This window comes from Callorhinus ursinus, unplaced genomic scaffold (genome assembly GCF_003265705.2).
Source record: "Callorhinus ursinus isolate GAN/ISIS: 27379988/994484 unplaced genomic scaffold, GSC_fseal_2.0 scaffold2, whole genome shotgun sequence".
Lineage (NCBI taxonomy): Eukaryota > Metazoa > Chordata > Mammalia > Carnivora > Otariidae > Callorhinus > Callorhinus ursinus.
Genome location: NW_027397064.1, coordinates 49,912,214 through 49,929,412, shown reverse-complemented (window position 1 = coordinate 49,929,412; position 17,199 = coordinate 49,912,214). Strand labels below are relative to the sequence as shown.

The 17,199-nt window shown below is 38.3% G+C and overlaps 1 long non-coding RNA gene across 3 annotated transcripts in view; it reads left to right on the top strand.

The window, feature by feature from the left end:
- LOC112806760 (uncharacterized) overlaps positions 1-17,199 on the top strand; it is a 333,839-nt gene that overhangs the window by 273,853 nt on the left and 42,787 nt on the right. For all 3 annotated transcript variants that reach the window (XR_012375023.1, XR_003203930.2, XR_012375022.1), the window contains exons 5-7: positions 7,466-7,593; positions 8,022-8,090; positions 13,896-13,997. This is a non-coding gene — a long non-coding RNA (uncharacterized lncRNA). The remainder of the gene's footprint in view (positions 1-7,465; positions 7,594-8,021; positions 8,091-13,895; positions 13,998-17,199) is intronic.

Genomic DNA, 17,199 nt, shown 5'->3' with positions numbered 1-17,199 from the left:
AAAATATATAAAATAACTTATACAACTCAACACCAGAAAAAAGCAAATTTAAAAATGAACAGAGGGCATGAATAGACATTTCTCCAAAGAAGACATACAGATGGTCAACAGACACATGAAAAGATGTTCAACATAGTCATCAGGGAAGCACAGATCAAAACTACAATGAGATATTACTTTGTCCTGGCCAGAATGGCTAGTGTGGAAAAGATAAAAAGTAACTAGTGTCAGTGAGGATGTGGAGAAAAGGGAGCTCTCACGCACTGTTGGTGGGAATGTAAATTGGTGCAGCCACTGTGGAAAACAGTATGGAAGTTTGTAAAAAAATTAAATATAAAAATACCATACAATTTAGTAATTCCACTACTGGGTGTTTACCTGGAGAAGATGAAAACACTAATTCAAAAAGATTACGCACCCCTATGTTTATTGCAGCATTATTTACAGTAGCCAAGATATGGAAGCAACCTAAGTGTTCATCAGTAGATGAATGGATAAAGAATTATATATATGGAATATTACTAGCAATTGTATGTAATATGTAATAATATTCCATTATATGTAATGAAATGTTACTCAGCCACAAAAAAATAATGAGATCTTGCCATTTGCAATAACATGAATGAACCTAGAAGCTATCATGCTAAATGAAATAAGTCTGATAGACAAAGACAAATACTATGTGATTTCATTTATATGTGGAATCTAAAAAATGAAATAAATGAACAAACAAAAAAGAGAAACAATCATAAATAGAACAAACTGGTTGTTGCCAGAGGGGAGGGGGTTAAGGGAAATGAGCAAAATAGGTGAAGGAGATTAAGAGGCATAAACTTCCAATTATGAAATAAATAAGTCACGGAGATGAAAGGCACAGCATAGGAAATATAGTCAATAATATTGTAATAATGTTGTATGGTGACAAATGGTAATTACACTTACTGTGATGAGTACAGTGTAATGTACGGAATTGTCAGATCACTATGTTGTACCCCTAAAAGTAATATAACATTGTATGTCAGCTCTACCTCAATTTAAAAAATAAATAAAAAAATAAATGAAAACAAAAGTGCTAATGCCTATCTCACAGCATCTGTGAGTACTAAATGAGATAATGTCATAAGTGCTTTGTGCTTTTTATTAATAATTTTCAAAATAGAGATAACTTGTTTTACTTGATTATAAAATATATGTACCATTATAATTTTGATGCATATTTTCGAGACTTTTCTATGCCTAGATTGAGAAAAATTTTTCCAAAAGAATGGGATTCTGTAAGTAAAACATTTTGAAATCTAATTTTTTACCTAATAATATAAATTGAAGAACTCCCATGTCAAATAAAGATTTACTACATATTTTGAATGGTTGAAGAGTATTCCATTATATGGACATATTATAATTTATTTAAGTAGTTCCCAATTGTTTGATATTATCTTTGAAAGAGTGAAAAATTAGAAGCTGTAGTCAACTTTCCTAAACATATATATTTGTGCACTTGTCCAAGTGATTCTTCAAAATAAATTAGTCAACAGATATGCCTTGGCTTTTGACATATGATGCTAAAAGCCAGTGTATTTTTTACAGGTTATTGCATAAAAAACAACAACAACAACAACAAAACTTTGTGGCTTGAACTAACAATAATCATTTATTATCTCCTATGATTTCTGTAGGTGAGAAATTCACACACTAAGGATGGCCTGCCTGTGCTCTAGGATGTCTAGATCTCAGCTGGAAAACCAGAAGTCTAGGACCTGCAAGTCACCTGAAGCCTTGGTCATTGACTCACATTTCTAGTTGTCTGGTGCTTGATGCTAGGCACAAGCTAAGAGTCTAGCTTCTTCACATGATGGTGGCTGGGTTTCGAGAGAGAGAGAGAGAGAGAGCTAGGTGAAACCATACTGTGTTTTATGACCCAGCCTTAGAAATCACACAACATCACTTCTGCCACATTCCATTAGTTGAAGTAGTTACGAAGGTCACCCGGGTTCAAGGGGAAGAGACGTAGACCCCACCTCTTGATGGGAGAGTGTTCGTGTCACATTTATTAGAAAAACATGTGACATGAGTTATATATTGGTGCTGCTTTTTTTGGAAAACTACCTGTCTTAGCCTTTGGATTGATCTATATCACCAACATGACCTCCATTAGTAATATATGTTTTGAGTAATATCTTTGCCTATCTGATGATATGAAAAATGGTATTTCACTATTGTTTTAGCTTGATTTTATACTTGAATGTACCAAACATTGTTTTGCAATGTTTGCAACACTTACTATTTATATTTTTTAATGATTATTTTGTTGTTTAACATAACCTTTATGTTTCTATGGATGTATTCATCTGTTTAATAGTGATTTATAAAACTTCTTCATATGCTATATTAAGAAGATAACCCTTTGTCACTTTTGTTGAAAATATTTTTTCCCAGAGTGTTTTTTTACTGTCTTATTGCGTTATTCATATGTTTTCCATTTTATGTGCCATGCTTAGATATACCTTCCTTACCCCAGAAGTACAATTTTTTTACTTGTATGCTAATTTATTCATTTATAAGTTACATCAAGATAAATTCCCCATGGATTAAAGACAGGATCTAATATTTTTCTAGCTTTTTAGCTTTTTAGTTTTGTTTGTTGAAGTAGTCAGAATAACAACAAGTTTTAAAAATAATAGTAACCAAAGAAAATGGAAAAGGATTCTTATGCTGATTATGTTCTACTGAATAATCTATGCCTGCTCTACCTATTGGAAATGTTACATTTATCATATATTAACTCCCATATATACTTGAAGTCCCTTTCTGGACTCTTTTATCATTGATCTCCATTGCAATTCAATATCATATCACTTCAATCATTACAATTTTAAAAATGTTTTAATATCTAGAAAGCTCCCTTTCTCTTCAAATGCCTTGTAATTCATGAAGAGCTGTTCAATACTCAGTCCCTTACTCTGCTTCCTCCCTGGTGATCTGATTCAGGCTCGTGGCTTTAAGCACCTTCCATAATGACAGCTCCCCTGTTTATATCTCCAGTACAGGCCTCTCCTGTGAACTCCAAATCCAATTACCCTGTGGGACTTGCATAGGTCTCTTTGTTTCAGTAAGTCAGAACTAAGACCTTAAGTTTTTTTTCTCTCTAGATCTTCTCTCCCCTCAGTCTTTCCCAGCCCAATAAAGAGCATTATATCAGCTATTCAGGTGATATAATGACAGGCAGATGTAATATTGTGATAGCCAATCATTATATCAATTAGAAATGTTTGAATTATTTTAACATATCAATTAAAATAGGAAATGTGACTTTTGGAGGACAAGTTAAATCTACACTGAAACTAGAGTGTCAAAATTCAAGCCTTATTTAGCATGTGAATAATGGGTACTGTAAAGGTAAGTAAAGGACCCTTGGCCCTATGGAACATTTTAGGAGTTATTTTCGTATTTTGGATTTATAGCATCTATTTATCGAGTGTGTCTTCAGCCTCTTTCTCAAGGCTGTTGTGGTTTCTTGCTAGTTTCTGGGAGCTAAACTGTGTTAATAAGTTTGCCCACAAGTAAAAAAATGTACTATTAATGCTTCCACGTTTCTCATAAAGAGGGTTTTTTTTCTTAAAAATACTTGTATTTTCAAGTCAATCAGAGAAAGACATGTATCATAGGACCTCACTGATATGAGGAATTCTTAATCTCAGGAAACAAACTGAGGGTTGCTGGAGTGGTGGGGGGGTGGGAGGGATGGGGTGGCTGGGTGATAGACATTGGGGAGGGTATGTGCTATGGTGAGTGCTGTGAATTGTGCAAGACTGTTGAATCACAGATCTGTACTTCTGAAACAAATAATGCAATATATGTTAAGAAAAAAAAAGAAGAAGAAGATAGCAGGAGGGGAAGAATGAAGGGGAGTAAGTCAGAGGGGGAGACGATCCATGAGAGACTATGGACTCTGAAAAACAAACTGAGGGTTCTAGAGGGGAGGGGGGTGGGGGGATGGGTTAGCCTGGTGATGGGCATTAAAGAGGGCACATTCTGCGTGGAGCACTGGGTGTTATGCACAAACAATGAATCATGGAACACTACATCAAAAACTAATGATGTAATGTATGGTGATTAACATAACAATAAAAATTTTTTAAAAAACTTGTATTTTCTATGTAATATAATAATTTAATAATATATAATATAAGTACATATATATATAATAAAATAATAATAAAAGTAAATATGCAGTTGTGGTTTGAAAAAGTGAAGTATCAAAATACTCTTGAAGAACATACTACCAAGTGAAGATAAATTGTAGATTTCAATAAGAAGTAAAGATTAACATTCAAAATCACACATTAAAACAAGAGTAAGCTATGGACTCTGAAAAGCAAACTGAGGGTTCTAGAGGGGAGGAGGGTGGGGGGATGGGTTAGCCTGGTGATGGGTATTAAAGAGGGCACGTACTGCACGGAGCCCTGGGTGTTATACGCAAACAAGGAATCATGGATCACTACAGCAAAAACTAATGATGTAATGTATGGTGGATTAACATAACATAATAAAATTAAAAAAAAATAAAACAAGAGTAAGTTATATTTCTCACTACTGTTAATAGTTTAAAATATAGTAACTCTAACATAAAACCAGTGGAACCATATAAGATGATTTTGAGGGAAAAAAAAATGCCACATACGAAACAAATGATACAATTGCATACAAAGCTATTTGGTGATAGATAATTATTTTGCATCTGGTGACTATCCTATATTATTTGGTAAAAGTAGAGAGTCATATACAGTAACAAGGTTTACAAATAGTAGTATCGAAAGAAAACTGGAAGGAATCTTACACTGATTATCCTCCATTTGTCCTTCCCGATCTATTCTCTGCTCTTCTTCAGGGTAATCTGCACTCTAGCGGGCTAACTTGGATGGACTACATCATCTGAATTCTCTCACCCTCTTACTTCCCATTGGGTTCATCCAGTGGGAGGGACTAGGTAGAGATCAGAGAGAGGAGGGTGGGAGGAGGGCGAGGGAGATAAAAAGACGGCAAGAGAGAAAGAGAGAGAGAGTGTGTTTTGATTGTGAATACCTTCCTCTACCTACAATCATAACTATTAGGTGGTCCATTTCCCACGACTCAGCTCTCATCAGATTCAGTATCGCTGCCATGCGTTGGCCCATTCAGGCTTTGGAGCGGTAATGACCTTCCACGGTTGCTGCCCGGAGGTGTTTCACCATTCCTTGTTGGTCCCTAATGCTGCCACACCTCTGTACATGTTCCCTTCATCAAAATCTCTCCCATTATCTCTGTGAGAGAGCCTTCTGTCTTCCGCCTGGACCTTGACTGATAAAAGTTCCAACTTCGGTTCGATTGTCTTCATAAAAGGAAAAAATACAGCTTGTAAACTCTACTGCGATCGTTGTTACAAAGCTATTAATGAGTTACTACTCTTCTATCATGTTAGTTCAATTTAAACTTCGAGTGCTTTTTCACAAGCCAGCCACCAAGCAATACTAGGACGATAAAAATAAAGATAAGACAGAGTAACTGTCCCTCAAGGAGCTTATTCAGCCGACAGTTTATTAACACTTGAAAAAGTTCAATAAGGTTATGTATGACAGAATGCAAAAAAAGAGCCACTAATAGACAGTAAACATAATTGAACACAGAGAAGAAAATGATTTGAGCTAGTAGGAAAGGCTTTGTTGAGGAGGTAGGACTTTAACTGGACCTTGGAGGATATAAATATTCTCCTGTATGACTCCACCACAAAATGTTTCCTGTCTGTTTCATCACACAAATAGTATTTTTTTTCCCACTTGCATTTCTCTTCAATATTTTAGAGTCATTTACGTACTGCATGGCGTAGTGCCGACACAGGACTACTATACTGGTTTTCTCACCTGACCCACCCTGTGCCGGGATATGCTCTGAGTGGCATAGTGATTCCTTTACTCATGTTAGGTGCATGCTGTGCCAACAATGTGTCAGCCACTCAAGAAGGTTTATGTGAGGAGACAATCCGATAACTTCTAGACAACCATATAGGAAGAATTTGCCAAAAGTGACCCCCAAAGACTCTATGGGACAAACAGTGACCCAGGTCTAGAGTTAGAATTTCATTTATACTGTCTCCCTTTCATTTAATATTTCTCAGAAACAGCTCCTAGTTAAGAGACAAAATCAGGTTTAGATTCATAAAGCCTATCTTTATGGAACGCAAACTAATGAGAAACTTCCATAACCTGAGATGACTTGATCACTAAAAATAGTGCCCTTACCATTTTTACCTTGTGTCTGACCACTAAAAGAGATGTAAAGTACATTTACATTTACAGCCAGAATTCCCCAACCCAAATTGCTTGTTAGGTTTGTTTATCCGGTCATACCACATGCCACACAGTGGCGAACTATTTAGAGAAGGTTTACTACACACTCTTCTGTCTAGGAATTTTTTTTCTTGCTTTTCGATTTTCTGCCTCATATTATGCTGGGGATGATTTAATGTGACTACATTAAGTGTTTTTTGAACCGCTGCTATTTCTAAATAGTTCTGATGTCTTTGGGGGTATCCTTTCCTCAAAAGCCAGATTTCCTTGAAAGGGATTCTGGTTCAATTAACCAATTTAGCATACTGAGCATATAAGCTGATACAAACACCCCCAATTATTATTTTGTCAAACAATGGCCTAGGAACTCAGGCTGAAACAGGAATAGGGCACACAGATGGAGGTTTTATAGAAAGTACGTTCTGGTGGGGGAGACCTAAAATCAATAAATAGTCAAATAATTAAAAGAGAATATACCAGAAAATAGTGATAGGCACATAAAGAGTGACTGGGTGACAACTTTATGGAAAGTCTTTTTCAGATCTATTTTCTAAAGAATCTAGAAGAGCAGAGTTCATATCAAGAGGTAGTAAATCTCTGTTGTGCCCCCTTTCCCTTGTAGAGACTTGAGAAAGAAATAAAAAGGATGAAGAATTAAACAAACATCAAACAAAAAGGACAGAGCAAAGAGAAGGAACAGGCTCACCTGATGACAATAAAATAGCCAGTGAGCAGGACCAGCAGGCAGGACAAAGTGGTTGGGAGAATATGTGCCCACAGGAAAGGTGGGCATCTGGAGCTGCCATCACGGTTACAGAGTTTTTGGCCTGTAGAGCTGGAAGTGATCTTCCATCACGTATTCCAACCCTGCGATCTTACAGACGGAATGGCGAGCATCTGAAGAGCGATGGGACTTACCCATGTCATGGTTAGAGGTTTAGAGCCAGAACCGGAAGTTAGTCTTCCTGGTATACTTAGTTTGCATCTCTACCAACGTTTACTTTCACCCGGGTTCCTTGTGATAGGGATACTAAAAAATAGGATTCCTGAGGTAGAATCAAGAAGTGATAGTGCGGGATTTGGGTATTCACAAAATTTGGTATTTTACTAAGTTTATTATGGGGCAAATAATGTGTTTGCAGGTCAGAACACCCTGCAAATTACTACTGAGTCTGACTCACGGAGCCCGCTGTCATGGAGTTATAGAGAAATGCAAGTCCTCTTCTTTTTCCCCCAAACCGTGAACCAAAGCAGCTTGAAAACTTAAAAGGTAAAGGAACTTCTAATCTGTTGCAAGAGAGGTGCTTAAAAAGGCCCAAACTAGAGACCAAAAAACTAAATAAATAAATTAAATAAATAAATACATAAAATAAGGATGATTAGCTCCTTAGTTATTTGGAAGGAATTCGAGTGAAGATTAAAAAACACCATGGTCCGGCCTGTAGTTAAATCCCATGATATATAATTTTAGCAGTCATCTGGGAGACAGCCAACAGTGGTGTGTAATTATGGAAATGCTGACATTGCAGAACACAGTGGAAACCAAATCACTTTTCAACATGCATACCCAAGACCTAATAAGAAACTTCCGTTGATGATGCGAAAATAATTGGGAAATAGAAAAAAGTAAGAATATGTGAGTAAATGTCGAAAATGAACTGAATTCTCCTTACTCTGTCTCTGTGCTCTTTCCACCAGCTCTTTGCTCCCTACCCTGAGGGAGTAACAGCGTCGCGGGCATCTTCCCACCAAGTCCTCTGAATAAAGGTAAGAAGCGGGACGAATGTCTCAAGGAACTTTTTAAAACATACTGCTTCTGCTGACATGAGGAAAACGTTAATAAGAAAAATATCTCCAATGTATTTTTGAAGTTGTTAGGGAGAAAAAAAGCATTAAATAGCAACTTTGTAACTCTCAGTTTACCGCGGACCTAGGTAGGGGCCCTGGAAAAGCGGAAAATTGCACATGAGGGCAGAGCTGAGAGACCGCAGCTGCTTTGAGAACTTTCTGAAACAGGAGGAACAAGAGAAATAGCAACTCACTTACCATTTGGGATTGGGAACTGTAGATCTCGATCCCACTTCTCAGCTACATTTCTCTTGGCTGCAGAGTCTGCATTCGTTAAAAGCCTGTAACAGCCCTCTTGTTGTCAGAAGGACTAAGTGATGGTAAACACTTTGTCAGACAAGAGGTACCATGTGCAGGCTCAGCCAAAAGCAGACGCAAGAGGTGCACTTTCCATTAGAACTGAGATCTAATGGTTCAGCTCCATGGAACGGAAGTTTCAGAGAGGAGGAGGAAAAGCAGAGCTATATAGGAGCACCGGTAAGCGGGATCCCCTGTCACTGTTTCCCAGTCTTGCTCATGGTATTCTTCATCTATTATTGGTTAGCTAATGCTGCTTAACAAATTACCCCCAAATTTAGCAGCTTAAAACAACAGTAAACATGTATTATCTTACATGGTTTCTATGGGTCAGAAATTCAAGAGGGTCTCAGCTGAGGTAGTTCTGGCCCCTCATGCCTTAGGAAGCTGCGGTCAAAGATGTTGGCTCACTCTCATGGCTGTAAACAAGAGGATAGCATTCCTTGCTGGCTGTGAGCAGGAGGCCTCAGTTTTTTGGCACCTGGGGACTCTTCATAGGGTTGTTTTTCAAGGCATGGCGGTTGATTCCCCTCAGAAGGAAGGACTAAAGGTCAAACCGAAGCCTCAGTGACTTTTGTCCTAGCCTTGGAAGTCACACTGTTTCACTTCCACAATAGCCTCTAGGTTAAATGAACCTATAGGTTATGTGTCGGTACTCTACAGTGTGGGAGGGGACCATTCACGGGCATGAATCCCAGGAATTGAGGCCCACGGAGCATTCTTGGACTACCTGCCACAGTCATTATACACCAACATCAGAACTTTTGCCTTTTCCATATGAACTTTTAAAATATAACCATCTTAAGCAGTCATATCTATGAAATCATAGATTTGATGTGGTGTTTATATTAATTATCATGTGATAATTTCCAAATATGTACAGAACTATTAAAACAAAATACATTTTTTTTCTTGTGTCTCCTAATAGCAACTCAAGCATAGCCAGGGTTATGTATACGTCCTACCCTTCAGAAAACATCACCAGCCACACACTTGAGCTGGTCTTGCTTGAAGGAGATCCTTGTAAGTCTAGTGTAAGTCAGGAGGCATTTGTTTCATGTGACATCCTCACTTACACTAAATGCCCTAGAAGTCTAAGATAATAGTACTCAGGGGTAGACCACAACACTACAACAAAGTCCATTTGCTACAGTGGTTATAACTGTCACTTGCCAACTATCTTTTGTAATTACTTCAAACAGAAACAGTTTAAAGAACTGAACCATAAGGGTAAAGCAGATTGTTCTCGGGACATAAAACTAAACTCACCTTATTATGTATTGTTACACTGCTGTCCACTCTCATTACCGAAGGCCATAAAGCAATTTTAACCGTTCCCTGGAATGTGACCAGCAGTAAGCATTTTTGCTTTACTGTTCAGTTGAGCTGAATGTAATAGTTATATTTTAGAACTCTTCCAGCTGGGAAATCTAGGAATGGCTTCTGGTCTTTGTGAATCTATTAAAATATTTGGTTTGAGTAACCTTGGTGTTACCTTAAGTGCAGCTGGGGAAATCATGTGTCATAATCACTGCATTTTATTAGCCACCAGCCCTTTTTAATCATAAAATGCAATGTTCTGAAACTGAGAGCCCGTGCTGTCCCATGCTGGTGACTTCATCTCTTCTCTTGGCGGTATGTCCATGAGCCCCCATTATGCTTTCCTGAGGGTGCTATATTTGCTGGCGTCCTTCATGGCCAAAGGTGATAGTATGGACAACGTAAAGTGTGGCTGGTGGGAAGAATCTCTATGCTGAGTATACACACTATCTCCCACACTTCAGCCTACTAAGCCTGGAACCATTTGCAGGGTCAAGATTCTGTTGTTTTTATCTTATACCCATCAGCTTTACATTTTTATTTCATTTGAGAAGAAAATAATCTCTTTTACTTTAGTCTAAATTCCTATCTGAATGAATATACCTATATAGTGTTAGTTAGGTTTTTTCCCCACCATTCTCCTTCATGGAAAGGGGGGCACTGGGGAGAGCTGCAGGGCAGTATATACATCTACCATGCTGATGCAACTATTTTCCAGAGTCTTTCCTCTTTCTTCATCAGTTCCCTTTTATTAGGAAATATAATTTCCGAGAATAAACATTTTGCAGCTTAAAACTACATATGCCCAGCTTCTGTTTCCTTAAAACTAGGGAGAGAAAGATCAGCCTGGATTATTCTGGAGACAGTTAATACCCAGTCTTTGTTATGCTCTATGTGACTTGGGCATTTTTGAAGGCGACTTATGCAGTTATTATTTTCCTTTTCCTTTATAATCATGTAGGCAGTGCAGTGTGTCTTCATCATCAAACACCCATTTTAATGAAAGCTAAATTAAATAAAAGAGACGTAAGGCTATAAAGGACCGCTCTGCAGGTATCTAAGAAAAAGAGTCCAAGTAGCTCTGGAGCTAAAAGTGGATCTGAAGGTCATGCTGAGGGGTTGTTGCTTCTGTCTCTCAAATACCATGTGTTTTCTGTCATCCTTGTTTCTGTCCTTGCTTCTCAACTCTCAGGCAGCTTCTGCTTGCCACTGGCCCCTAACCCTTCACACGACATGGCTGTTTCAATGCCAACAATCATTTCGCCAACAATCATTTCACCAACACCTCTGCGTGTCACCATTCACATCAGAGGAAAAGCAAGAAATCTGAGTGTTATTCGTGCCTTTTCTGTGCAGATTCTAAGGAAGATGATATTAATGATAATATCTTGTCTACTGAATAGGATGAGGAATATGGAAATGCAAAATTACACGTCGAGATTTTTAGTTGCACTAGGAAAGGAAAGGGAAAGTTAAAAAGATAGATGAATTAAAGAGGGCACATTCTGCATGGAGCACTGGGTGTTATGCACAAACAAGGAATCATGGAACCCTACATCAAAAACTAATGATGTAATGTATGGTGATTAACATAACAATAAAAAAATTTTAAAAAAAGATAGATGAATTATCTTTGTAGCCAGTAAGAACCTTGGTGAGTCTTTCAGAAGGACATACATGTTTAATCAGGACTTTTGTCAAGTTTTGTTGTGTATTGTTTATTGTGTATTGTGTATTGTCAAGTTTTATTGTGTATACTGCCTAATGGAATTCTCTTTTTTGTTTCCCCATCACGTCTTCTGTAATATCTATTTTTGTACGGTCAAGATTGCTTTGCACACATCTACTTTCCTAGCTTTACTTCCCAGAAGTCATCCTTGCATATGCAAAGCCCAGCTAGGATGAGCTGGTTTGTAGATTCCCCTTGTTTTTTCATACTTCTGTGACTTTGCTCATGTTGATCTACTTCTTCAGCAGAAATCCCTTGCATCAATTTCAACAGCTACTCTACATCAAGACCAAACTCAAACGCTACTTTGTCCAGCAAAATTAGCCTTTCCTTCTCCAGTCTTACCAACACTTGGTTTAGTGCCCTGCACTAAACATACTGAGAGCATGCCTCATCAGCCCTGTCAGACTGCAAAAAAGTCCTATTCCTCTCTCAAATTCCCCACATATGAAGTCAAGGACAGTGCATGCCACGTATGAGCATTCAATAAACGTTTCCTGAATTGAATAAAGAAGTCAGTAACTCAGTTCACTGTGTGGTTTGCATACAGTGTGTTCTTTTTTAAAAAAAATTATTTTATTTTCTTTTTTTACATATGCTGTTGTTCTATCCAGATTTTTATAGCATCATACTATCAAATAGTAGGCTAAAACACACTTCCATGATGAAGCTATGTTGGCTTCTTGATGATAAAATAATAAGCTTACATCTACCTGCCACAGTAAGTCCTGAAGATAAATGGGAGCATGAACATGCAAACACTTTGGGAAGTGAAAACATTCTATTATAAGTAAAAGATACTGTTTATTTCTGTAGCTACTATATGGAGTAAGATAGGATCCCTATCGCTCAAATGGCTCTCTGTACCGTGGCATAATCATGATAATTTTGGTTAATCTGAATCCTCCAAGTCAATACTACTCAAATTGCGAACCTTGGACCAGTGCCAATCCATGAACAGAAACGCTGGGAGTAAGCATTTAAAAACTTTTATAGCAATTTGACAGAACAGTATAACTACTGAATTTAATAATAAATATGTGGCTTATGTCTGTACACCTTTGCTTTATTAGTTTCATTTTGCCAGTAATTCGTTTCCACTGTTGTAAAATGGCACTGATTCACAACAGACTGAAAACAAAAACAAAACATCAGAAAAGCTGGACCGTCAATGTAGCCCGTTTGAGAAGCACTGCTCTAAGTCATTCTCTCCAGAACAAAGACACTCACCTTGTGTACACGACAGTTTGGGGGGAAAAGATGAAGATAAACTTGTAGATATTCTAAAATACTAGTATCAACAAAATACCAATAAAAGCTGATATTCAAAAAACAATATAGTGAGTGATAATGAGAAAAAAGTATCTAAAATATGACAGTTCTGATTCATAGTATTGATTTTGATCAAAGTCTTTCGAAAACGTTTTTGTGCAGCTTTAACAACCCTCTATGCAAACTCGTCTTTCCAGTATATGGGCTTACATTCTGGAAATTTTAAAGAAAAATAACATTCTCTCCTATTGTTAAATAAATTTGGAGGTTGCACTTGCTCAAAAGAAACTTCTATGCACCCACTTAATTAACATTAACAGTAATTCCTCAGTCATCTGTAAGTCTTCTCTACGAAAAATTCCTTCACGAAGTCACTAAAGACAGTGTTTAAAATACAACTGAACTTTGGTAATCTGTTAACTTTCTCACCTATTTGAGACTGACTTTTTAATGGAAAGTCTTCTTAACATAAGTCAGGACAGTATTTTTTTTTAAGATTTTATTTATTTATATATTTGTTTGACAGAGAGAGAGAAAGAGCAGGAGAAAGAGAGAAAGCACACTCAGGGGGAGCAGGAGAGGGAGAAGCAGGCTCCCCACTAAGCAGGGAGCCCGACGCTGGGCTCCATCCCAAGACCCTGGGATCATGACCTGAGCCGAAGGCTTAGCTAACTGAGCCACCCAGGCGCCCCTGTCAGGACAGTATTTTGAGGAAGCAATATGTGGTTCCTTTTGTCAGAGCATCTTATTTTTCCAGATTACCAAGACAATACATTCTACAGAGGTTTAGAAAATGTTCTACGGATTTCTCATTCTGTAGAAACTAACATTTGCCAGTGCCTTAAAATTTAATATTCTTGAATCACATTGCAGATTTTGATTTTAGGAATCTTGGAATCATTATTTAGATTAGATCACCAAATCAGAGGGTAGGAACTGGATAATATGCCAGGTTTTGTGTTGAGCCTTATGGGGTAGAATCACTCAGAAGCAATTCTTAAGGCTTATAAGGCAGAGTCCTTGACAGTGCATCAATCTAGGCAATATAGGAGGGTTTTTTTGATCCATTTGTAATGTAATTTTAACTTTCCTGTATTTCATTTCAGTTTTCTTTCCTTCGCCTGCGAGGCGAATATGGCCCCAGATGCTCAGGTCCTATGTGAACTGAAATTAGTAACCTCAGCAAGCGCTGTGTTATGGTCCTCTGGGTACGTACTCCATTTCTACCCTTTTCCTTCTACTTTCAGACTCAGATCTTGACCCATTTGGCAATGTGGGCTACATTTCTTCAGCTTTTTGTTTTTTTAAAAAAGGAATTGGAATGCTTTATGAAGAGGCCGATATCCAATAAAGAGAAAATCAGTTTCCTGCTGACCAAATTTCTTTCTACCAGACATTAATCTGTTCTAAATGATGTGTATTTAAAATTACCTCTGATGTAACTGTGTGGTGAGAGGAGCAAGGAAAGTCTGGGTCAGTCACTAGAAGTTCTGAAAGCTTTGCTAATATTTAAAATTCTTTAGTTCAGTAGACAAGAGTTAAATCCAAGGGTAAAAATTTTGAAAAGAATGGGATGGCCTGTTGATTTTTTACCTTATCTTGGCCTTTTGATTTTGCTATCTCAGGAATCCTTGAGGACCTTTTCTTGAATGTCTTTCTAGTCTGTCTTTGCTCCAGACTTTGATCCCAAAGCACATTATCCCCTTAACGAGCTTCCTTCAGCCAGGAGTTCAGCCACAGCTGTTCCAGTACGCTCTCTCCACCTACACACCTTTGGCCTTTGGGGACATTTCTAGACACCCCCACCCGGGAGGCCAGCCCTCACAGCACTCTGTTCTCCTGCCTCTACCCTTCCTCCCACTGGCAGACCCACCGCTTCTGATCCTAGATTTTTCTCTTTGCTGGCTGCTTGGGTGTGATGTTTTTGATCTTCCCTTATCTCTCTCCCTGTCCTTACGGAAAATTCAGCCTCTCGAAGCACATGGTGTCTAACTCCACCTCCACTATCACCCTGCTCCCTTTTTCTTTTAAATTCATCTCTACTCCCAAACCCAGTTCTGGCTTTAAATGCCCAGGAGGGAAATCTAGATACCTTGCAATATTACTAGCCATGCTGATAACAAAACCGGGAGCCTGAGCATTTAATAATTTCAACAGTGGCCAACGCTTCTTTGGTTTGTCCTTCAGTTCTCTATTGTCCTTGGTTGAACTGTGTGTCCTGTTTTGCTGAATGTAGCTGTATTAATGACATTGCTTTACCTACACTTGACCACATCCTAGAACTTAATCCTGGAAACTCATGCCCCAGTGGAAGCAAGCAGAGAGGCAGTCAAGCCTGATGTGTCTCGTGGCTTAATGACAAAAATACTTGACAAATACTTCCACCATCTCTGCTTATCTACCTTTGACTTTTAAAAAAGGTACCGATGTAAACATGAGGGCATTATGCTGAGTGAAATAAGTCAGACCGGGAAAGACAAATGCCATGTGACCTCACTTACACGTGGAATCTAAACAAGAACAAGAACAACAACAACAAGCTTATAGATAGGGAGAACAGATAGGGAATTTCCCGAGGCTGGGAGCTGGGGGTGGGTAAATGGGTGAAGGAGTCAAAAAGTACAAACTTCTAGTTAAAGCGTAAGTCATGGAAATATAAGGCATAGCATGGTGACTCTAGTTAATAATACTGTATTGAATATTTGAAAGTGGCTAAGAAAATAAATCTTAAAACTTCTCACAAAAAAAAATTGTGTACAGAGGGGGATGGATGTTAACTAGACTTATTGTGGTGAAAATTGCACAATATAGACAAGTATCAAATCATTATGTTGTACACCTGAAACTAATATAATGTTGTATGTCAATTATGCCTCAAGAAAAAAGTAATGCAATAAAATTTTTTGAAAAGTACCAATTCAGAAACCTGAAACACCTTTTCCCACTGTGCTTAGCACTTTCTGCCCTCTGAGTCTGATGTCTGGACCCTGTCTGCCTGTTGCCATCATATGTGAGTATTTCGTTTGGCACCAGCAGCAGCGACTCCCTATGGCAAAGCAGCTGTGAAAGCTGATCAGCCAGGATTTTTCACTTGAATCAGTTTAAACTGAGCACACAAAGATGTGGCAGACACAACTAGACACGTTTCCTAGCCATTTCTTTCAAATTTACTGTCTTAGCCTTATGCTTGGAGCAGCATGTTTGGTCTGTGCCTTGGGTATTAGGAAGAACACCAAAAGCCTCCTGTCACTAATACCACCCTTTTCCACATTAACCCTTCAAATCTCAATGAATTTTTTTTTTGAGAACAGATAGAACTGACTTCCCTAGGGTCTGGCTTCTCTCTCAATGGGTGACACTCTAACACATTTTATCTTTTTGAAATGAGCAGTCTGTCAGTTTCAACACATCATTCCTCTTTCCCTCCCATATTTACCTCTGTGGCCAAAACTGATTCTTTTCACTTAACAGCAGCTCTTCAAAGAATTAGGTCCTTTATCTACGCATTTATCTGTTTATTTATTTAATATGGCCACTGCCTTATCATCTGTTTTAAATGATTTCATACTCTTTCTGTTCTACTCACTTTGAGCCTGACCATTTGACTCTTCTTTCCTTCAACTTTGCTCTCTCCTGCTTGCTTTCACCAGGCTACCCAAGACTGTCTTACTTTACTATTCCGTTTCCTGTCTGTCGTTGTGCTCCTAGGTTAACATAATCCTACTTGAGCCTTCCATTTTATTTACACTATCCCGTGTGAGCCTTGCTTCTGAATGGTTCCATCTCGGAGGTGCTAGTCTTTTAAGATCACCTGTACAGGTCATCTATACAAATCACAACTGTCAAAGAGGAAGCAACCGGACCCTGTCCACCAGTCTCATTTGGGCAAGTGTACCTGGGAAAGCCCCTTGAGTGGGATCCCAAGGGCCCAATACTATGTTGATGTGTGCTTCATAGTGTGGGGTGTATTCTAAGTGCTAAGTACATATTCACTCATTGAATCCTTACAACACTAGGAGGTATGGAGCATTATCATTCCCATTCACAGGTTAAGAAATTGAGGCACAGAGGGATAAGTGACTTGCTGGTCGTACAACTCATTAGGAAGAAAGCAGTCTTGAAGCAGGCAATTGAGCTCCAGAGCCCGTGCTCTTAACCACCACACCACAAAACAGGGTTTCAACATCCAATATTTCTGCTTTCTATCTCTTCTCCAGGTCCCATGAGCTTTTTCTACAGTCCAAGGCTTCTCATTCGGCCACATTCTGACAAGCCCGGGGAAAAGAAAGATTCTCGAACTCATGAAATCTTATGACTTCCTCTTTACTCACCACGCTTTCACTTCTTTGTACAAACTGAACTTGTTTCCTTCATCTCCATGGCTTTCCTCCAGATCCTAGCTTCCAATTC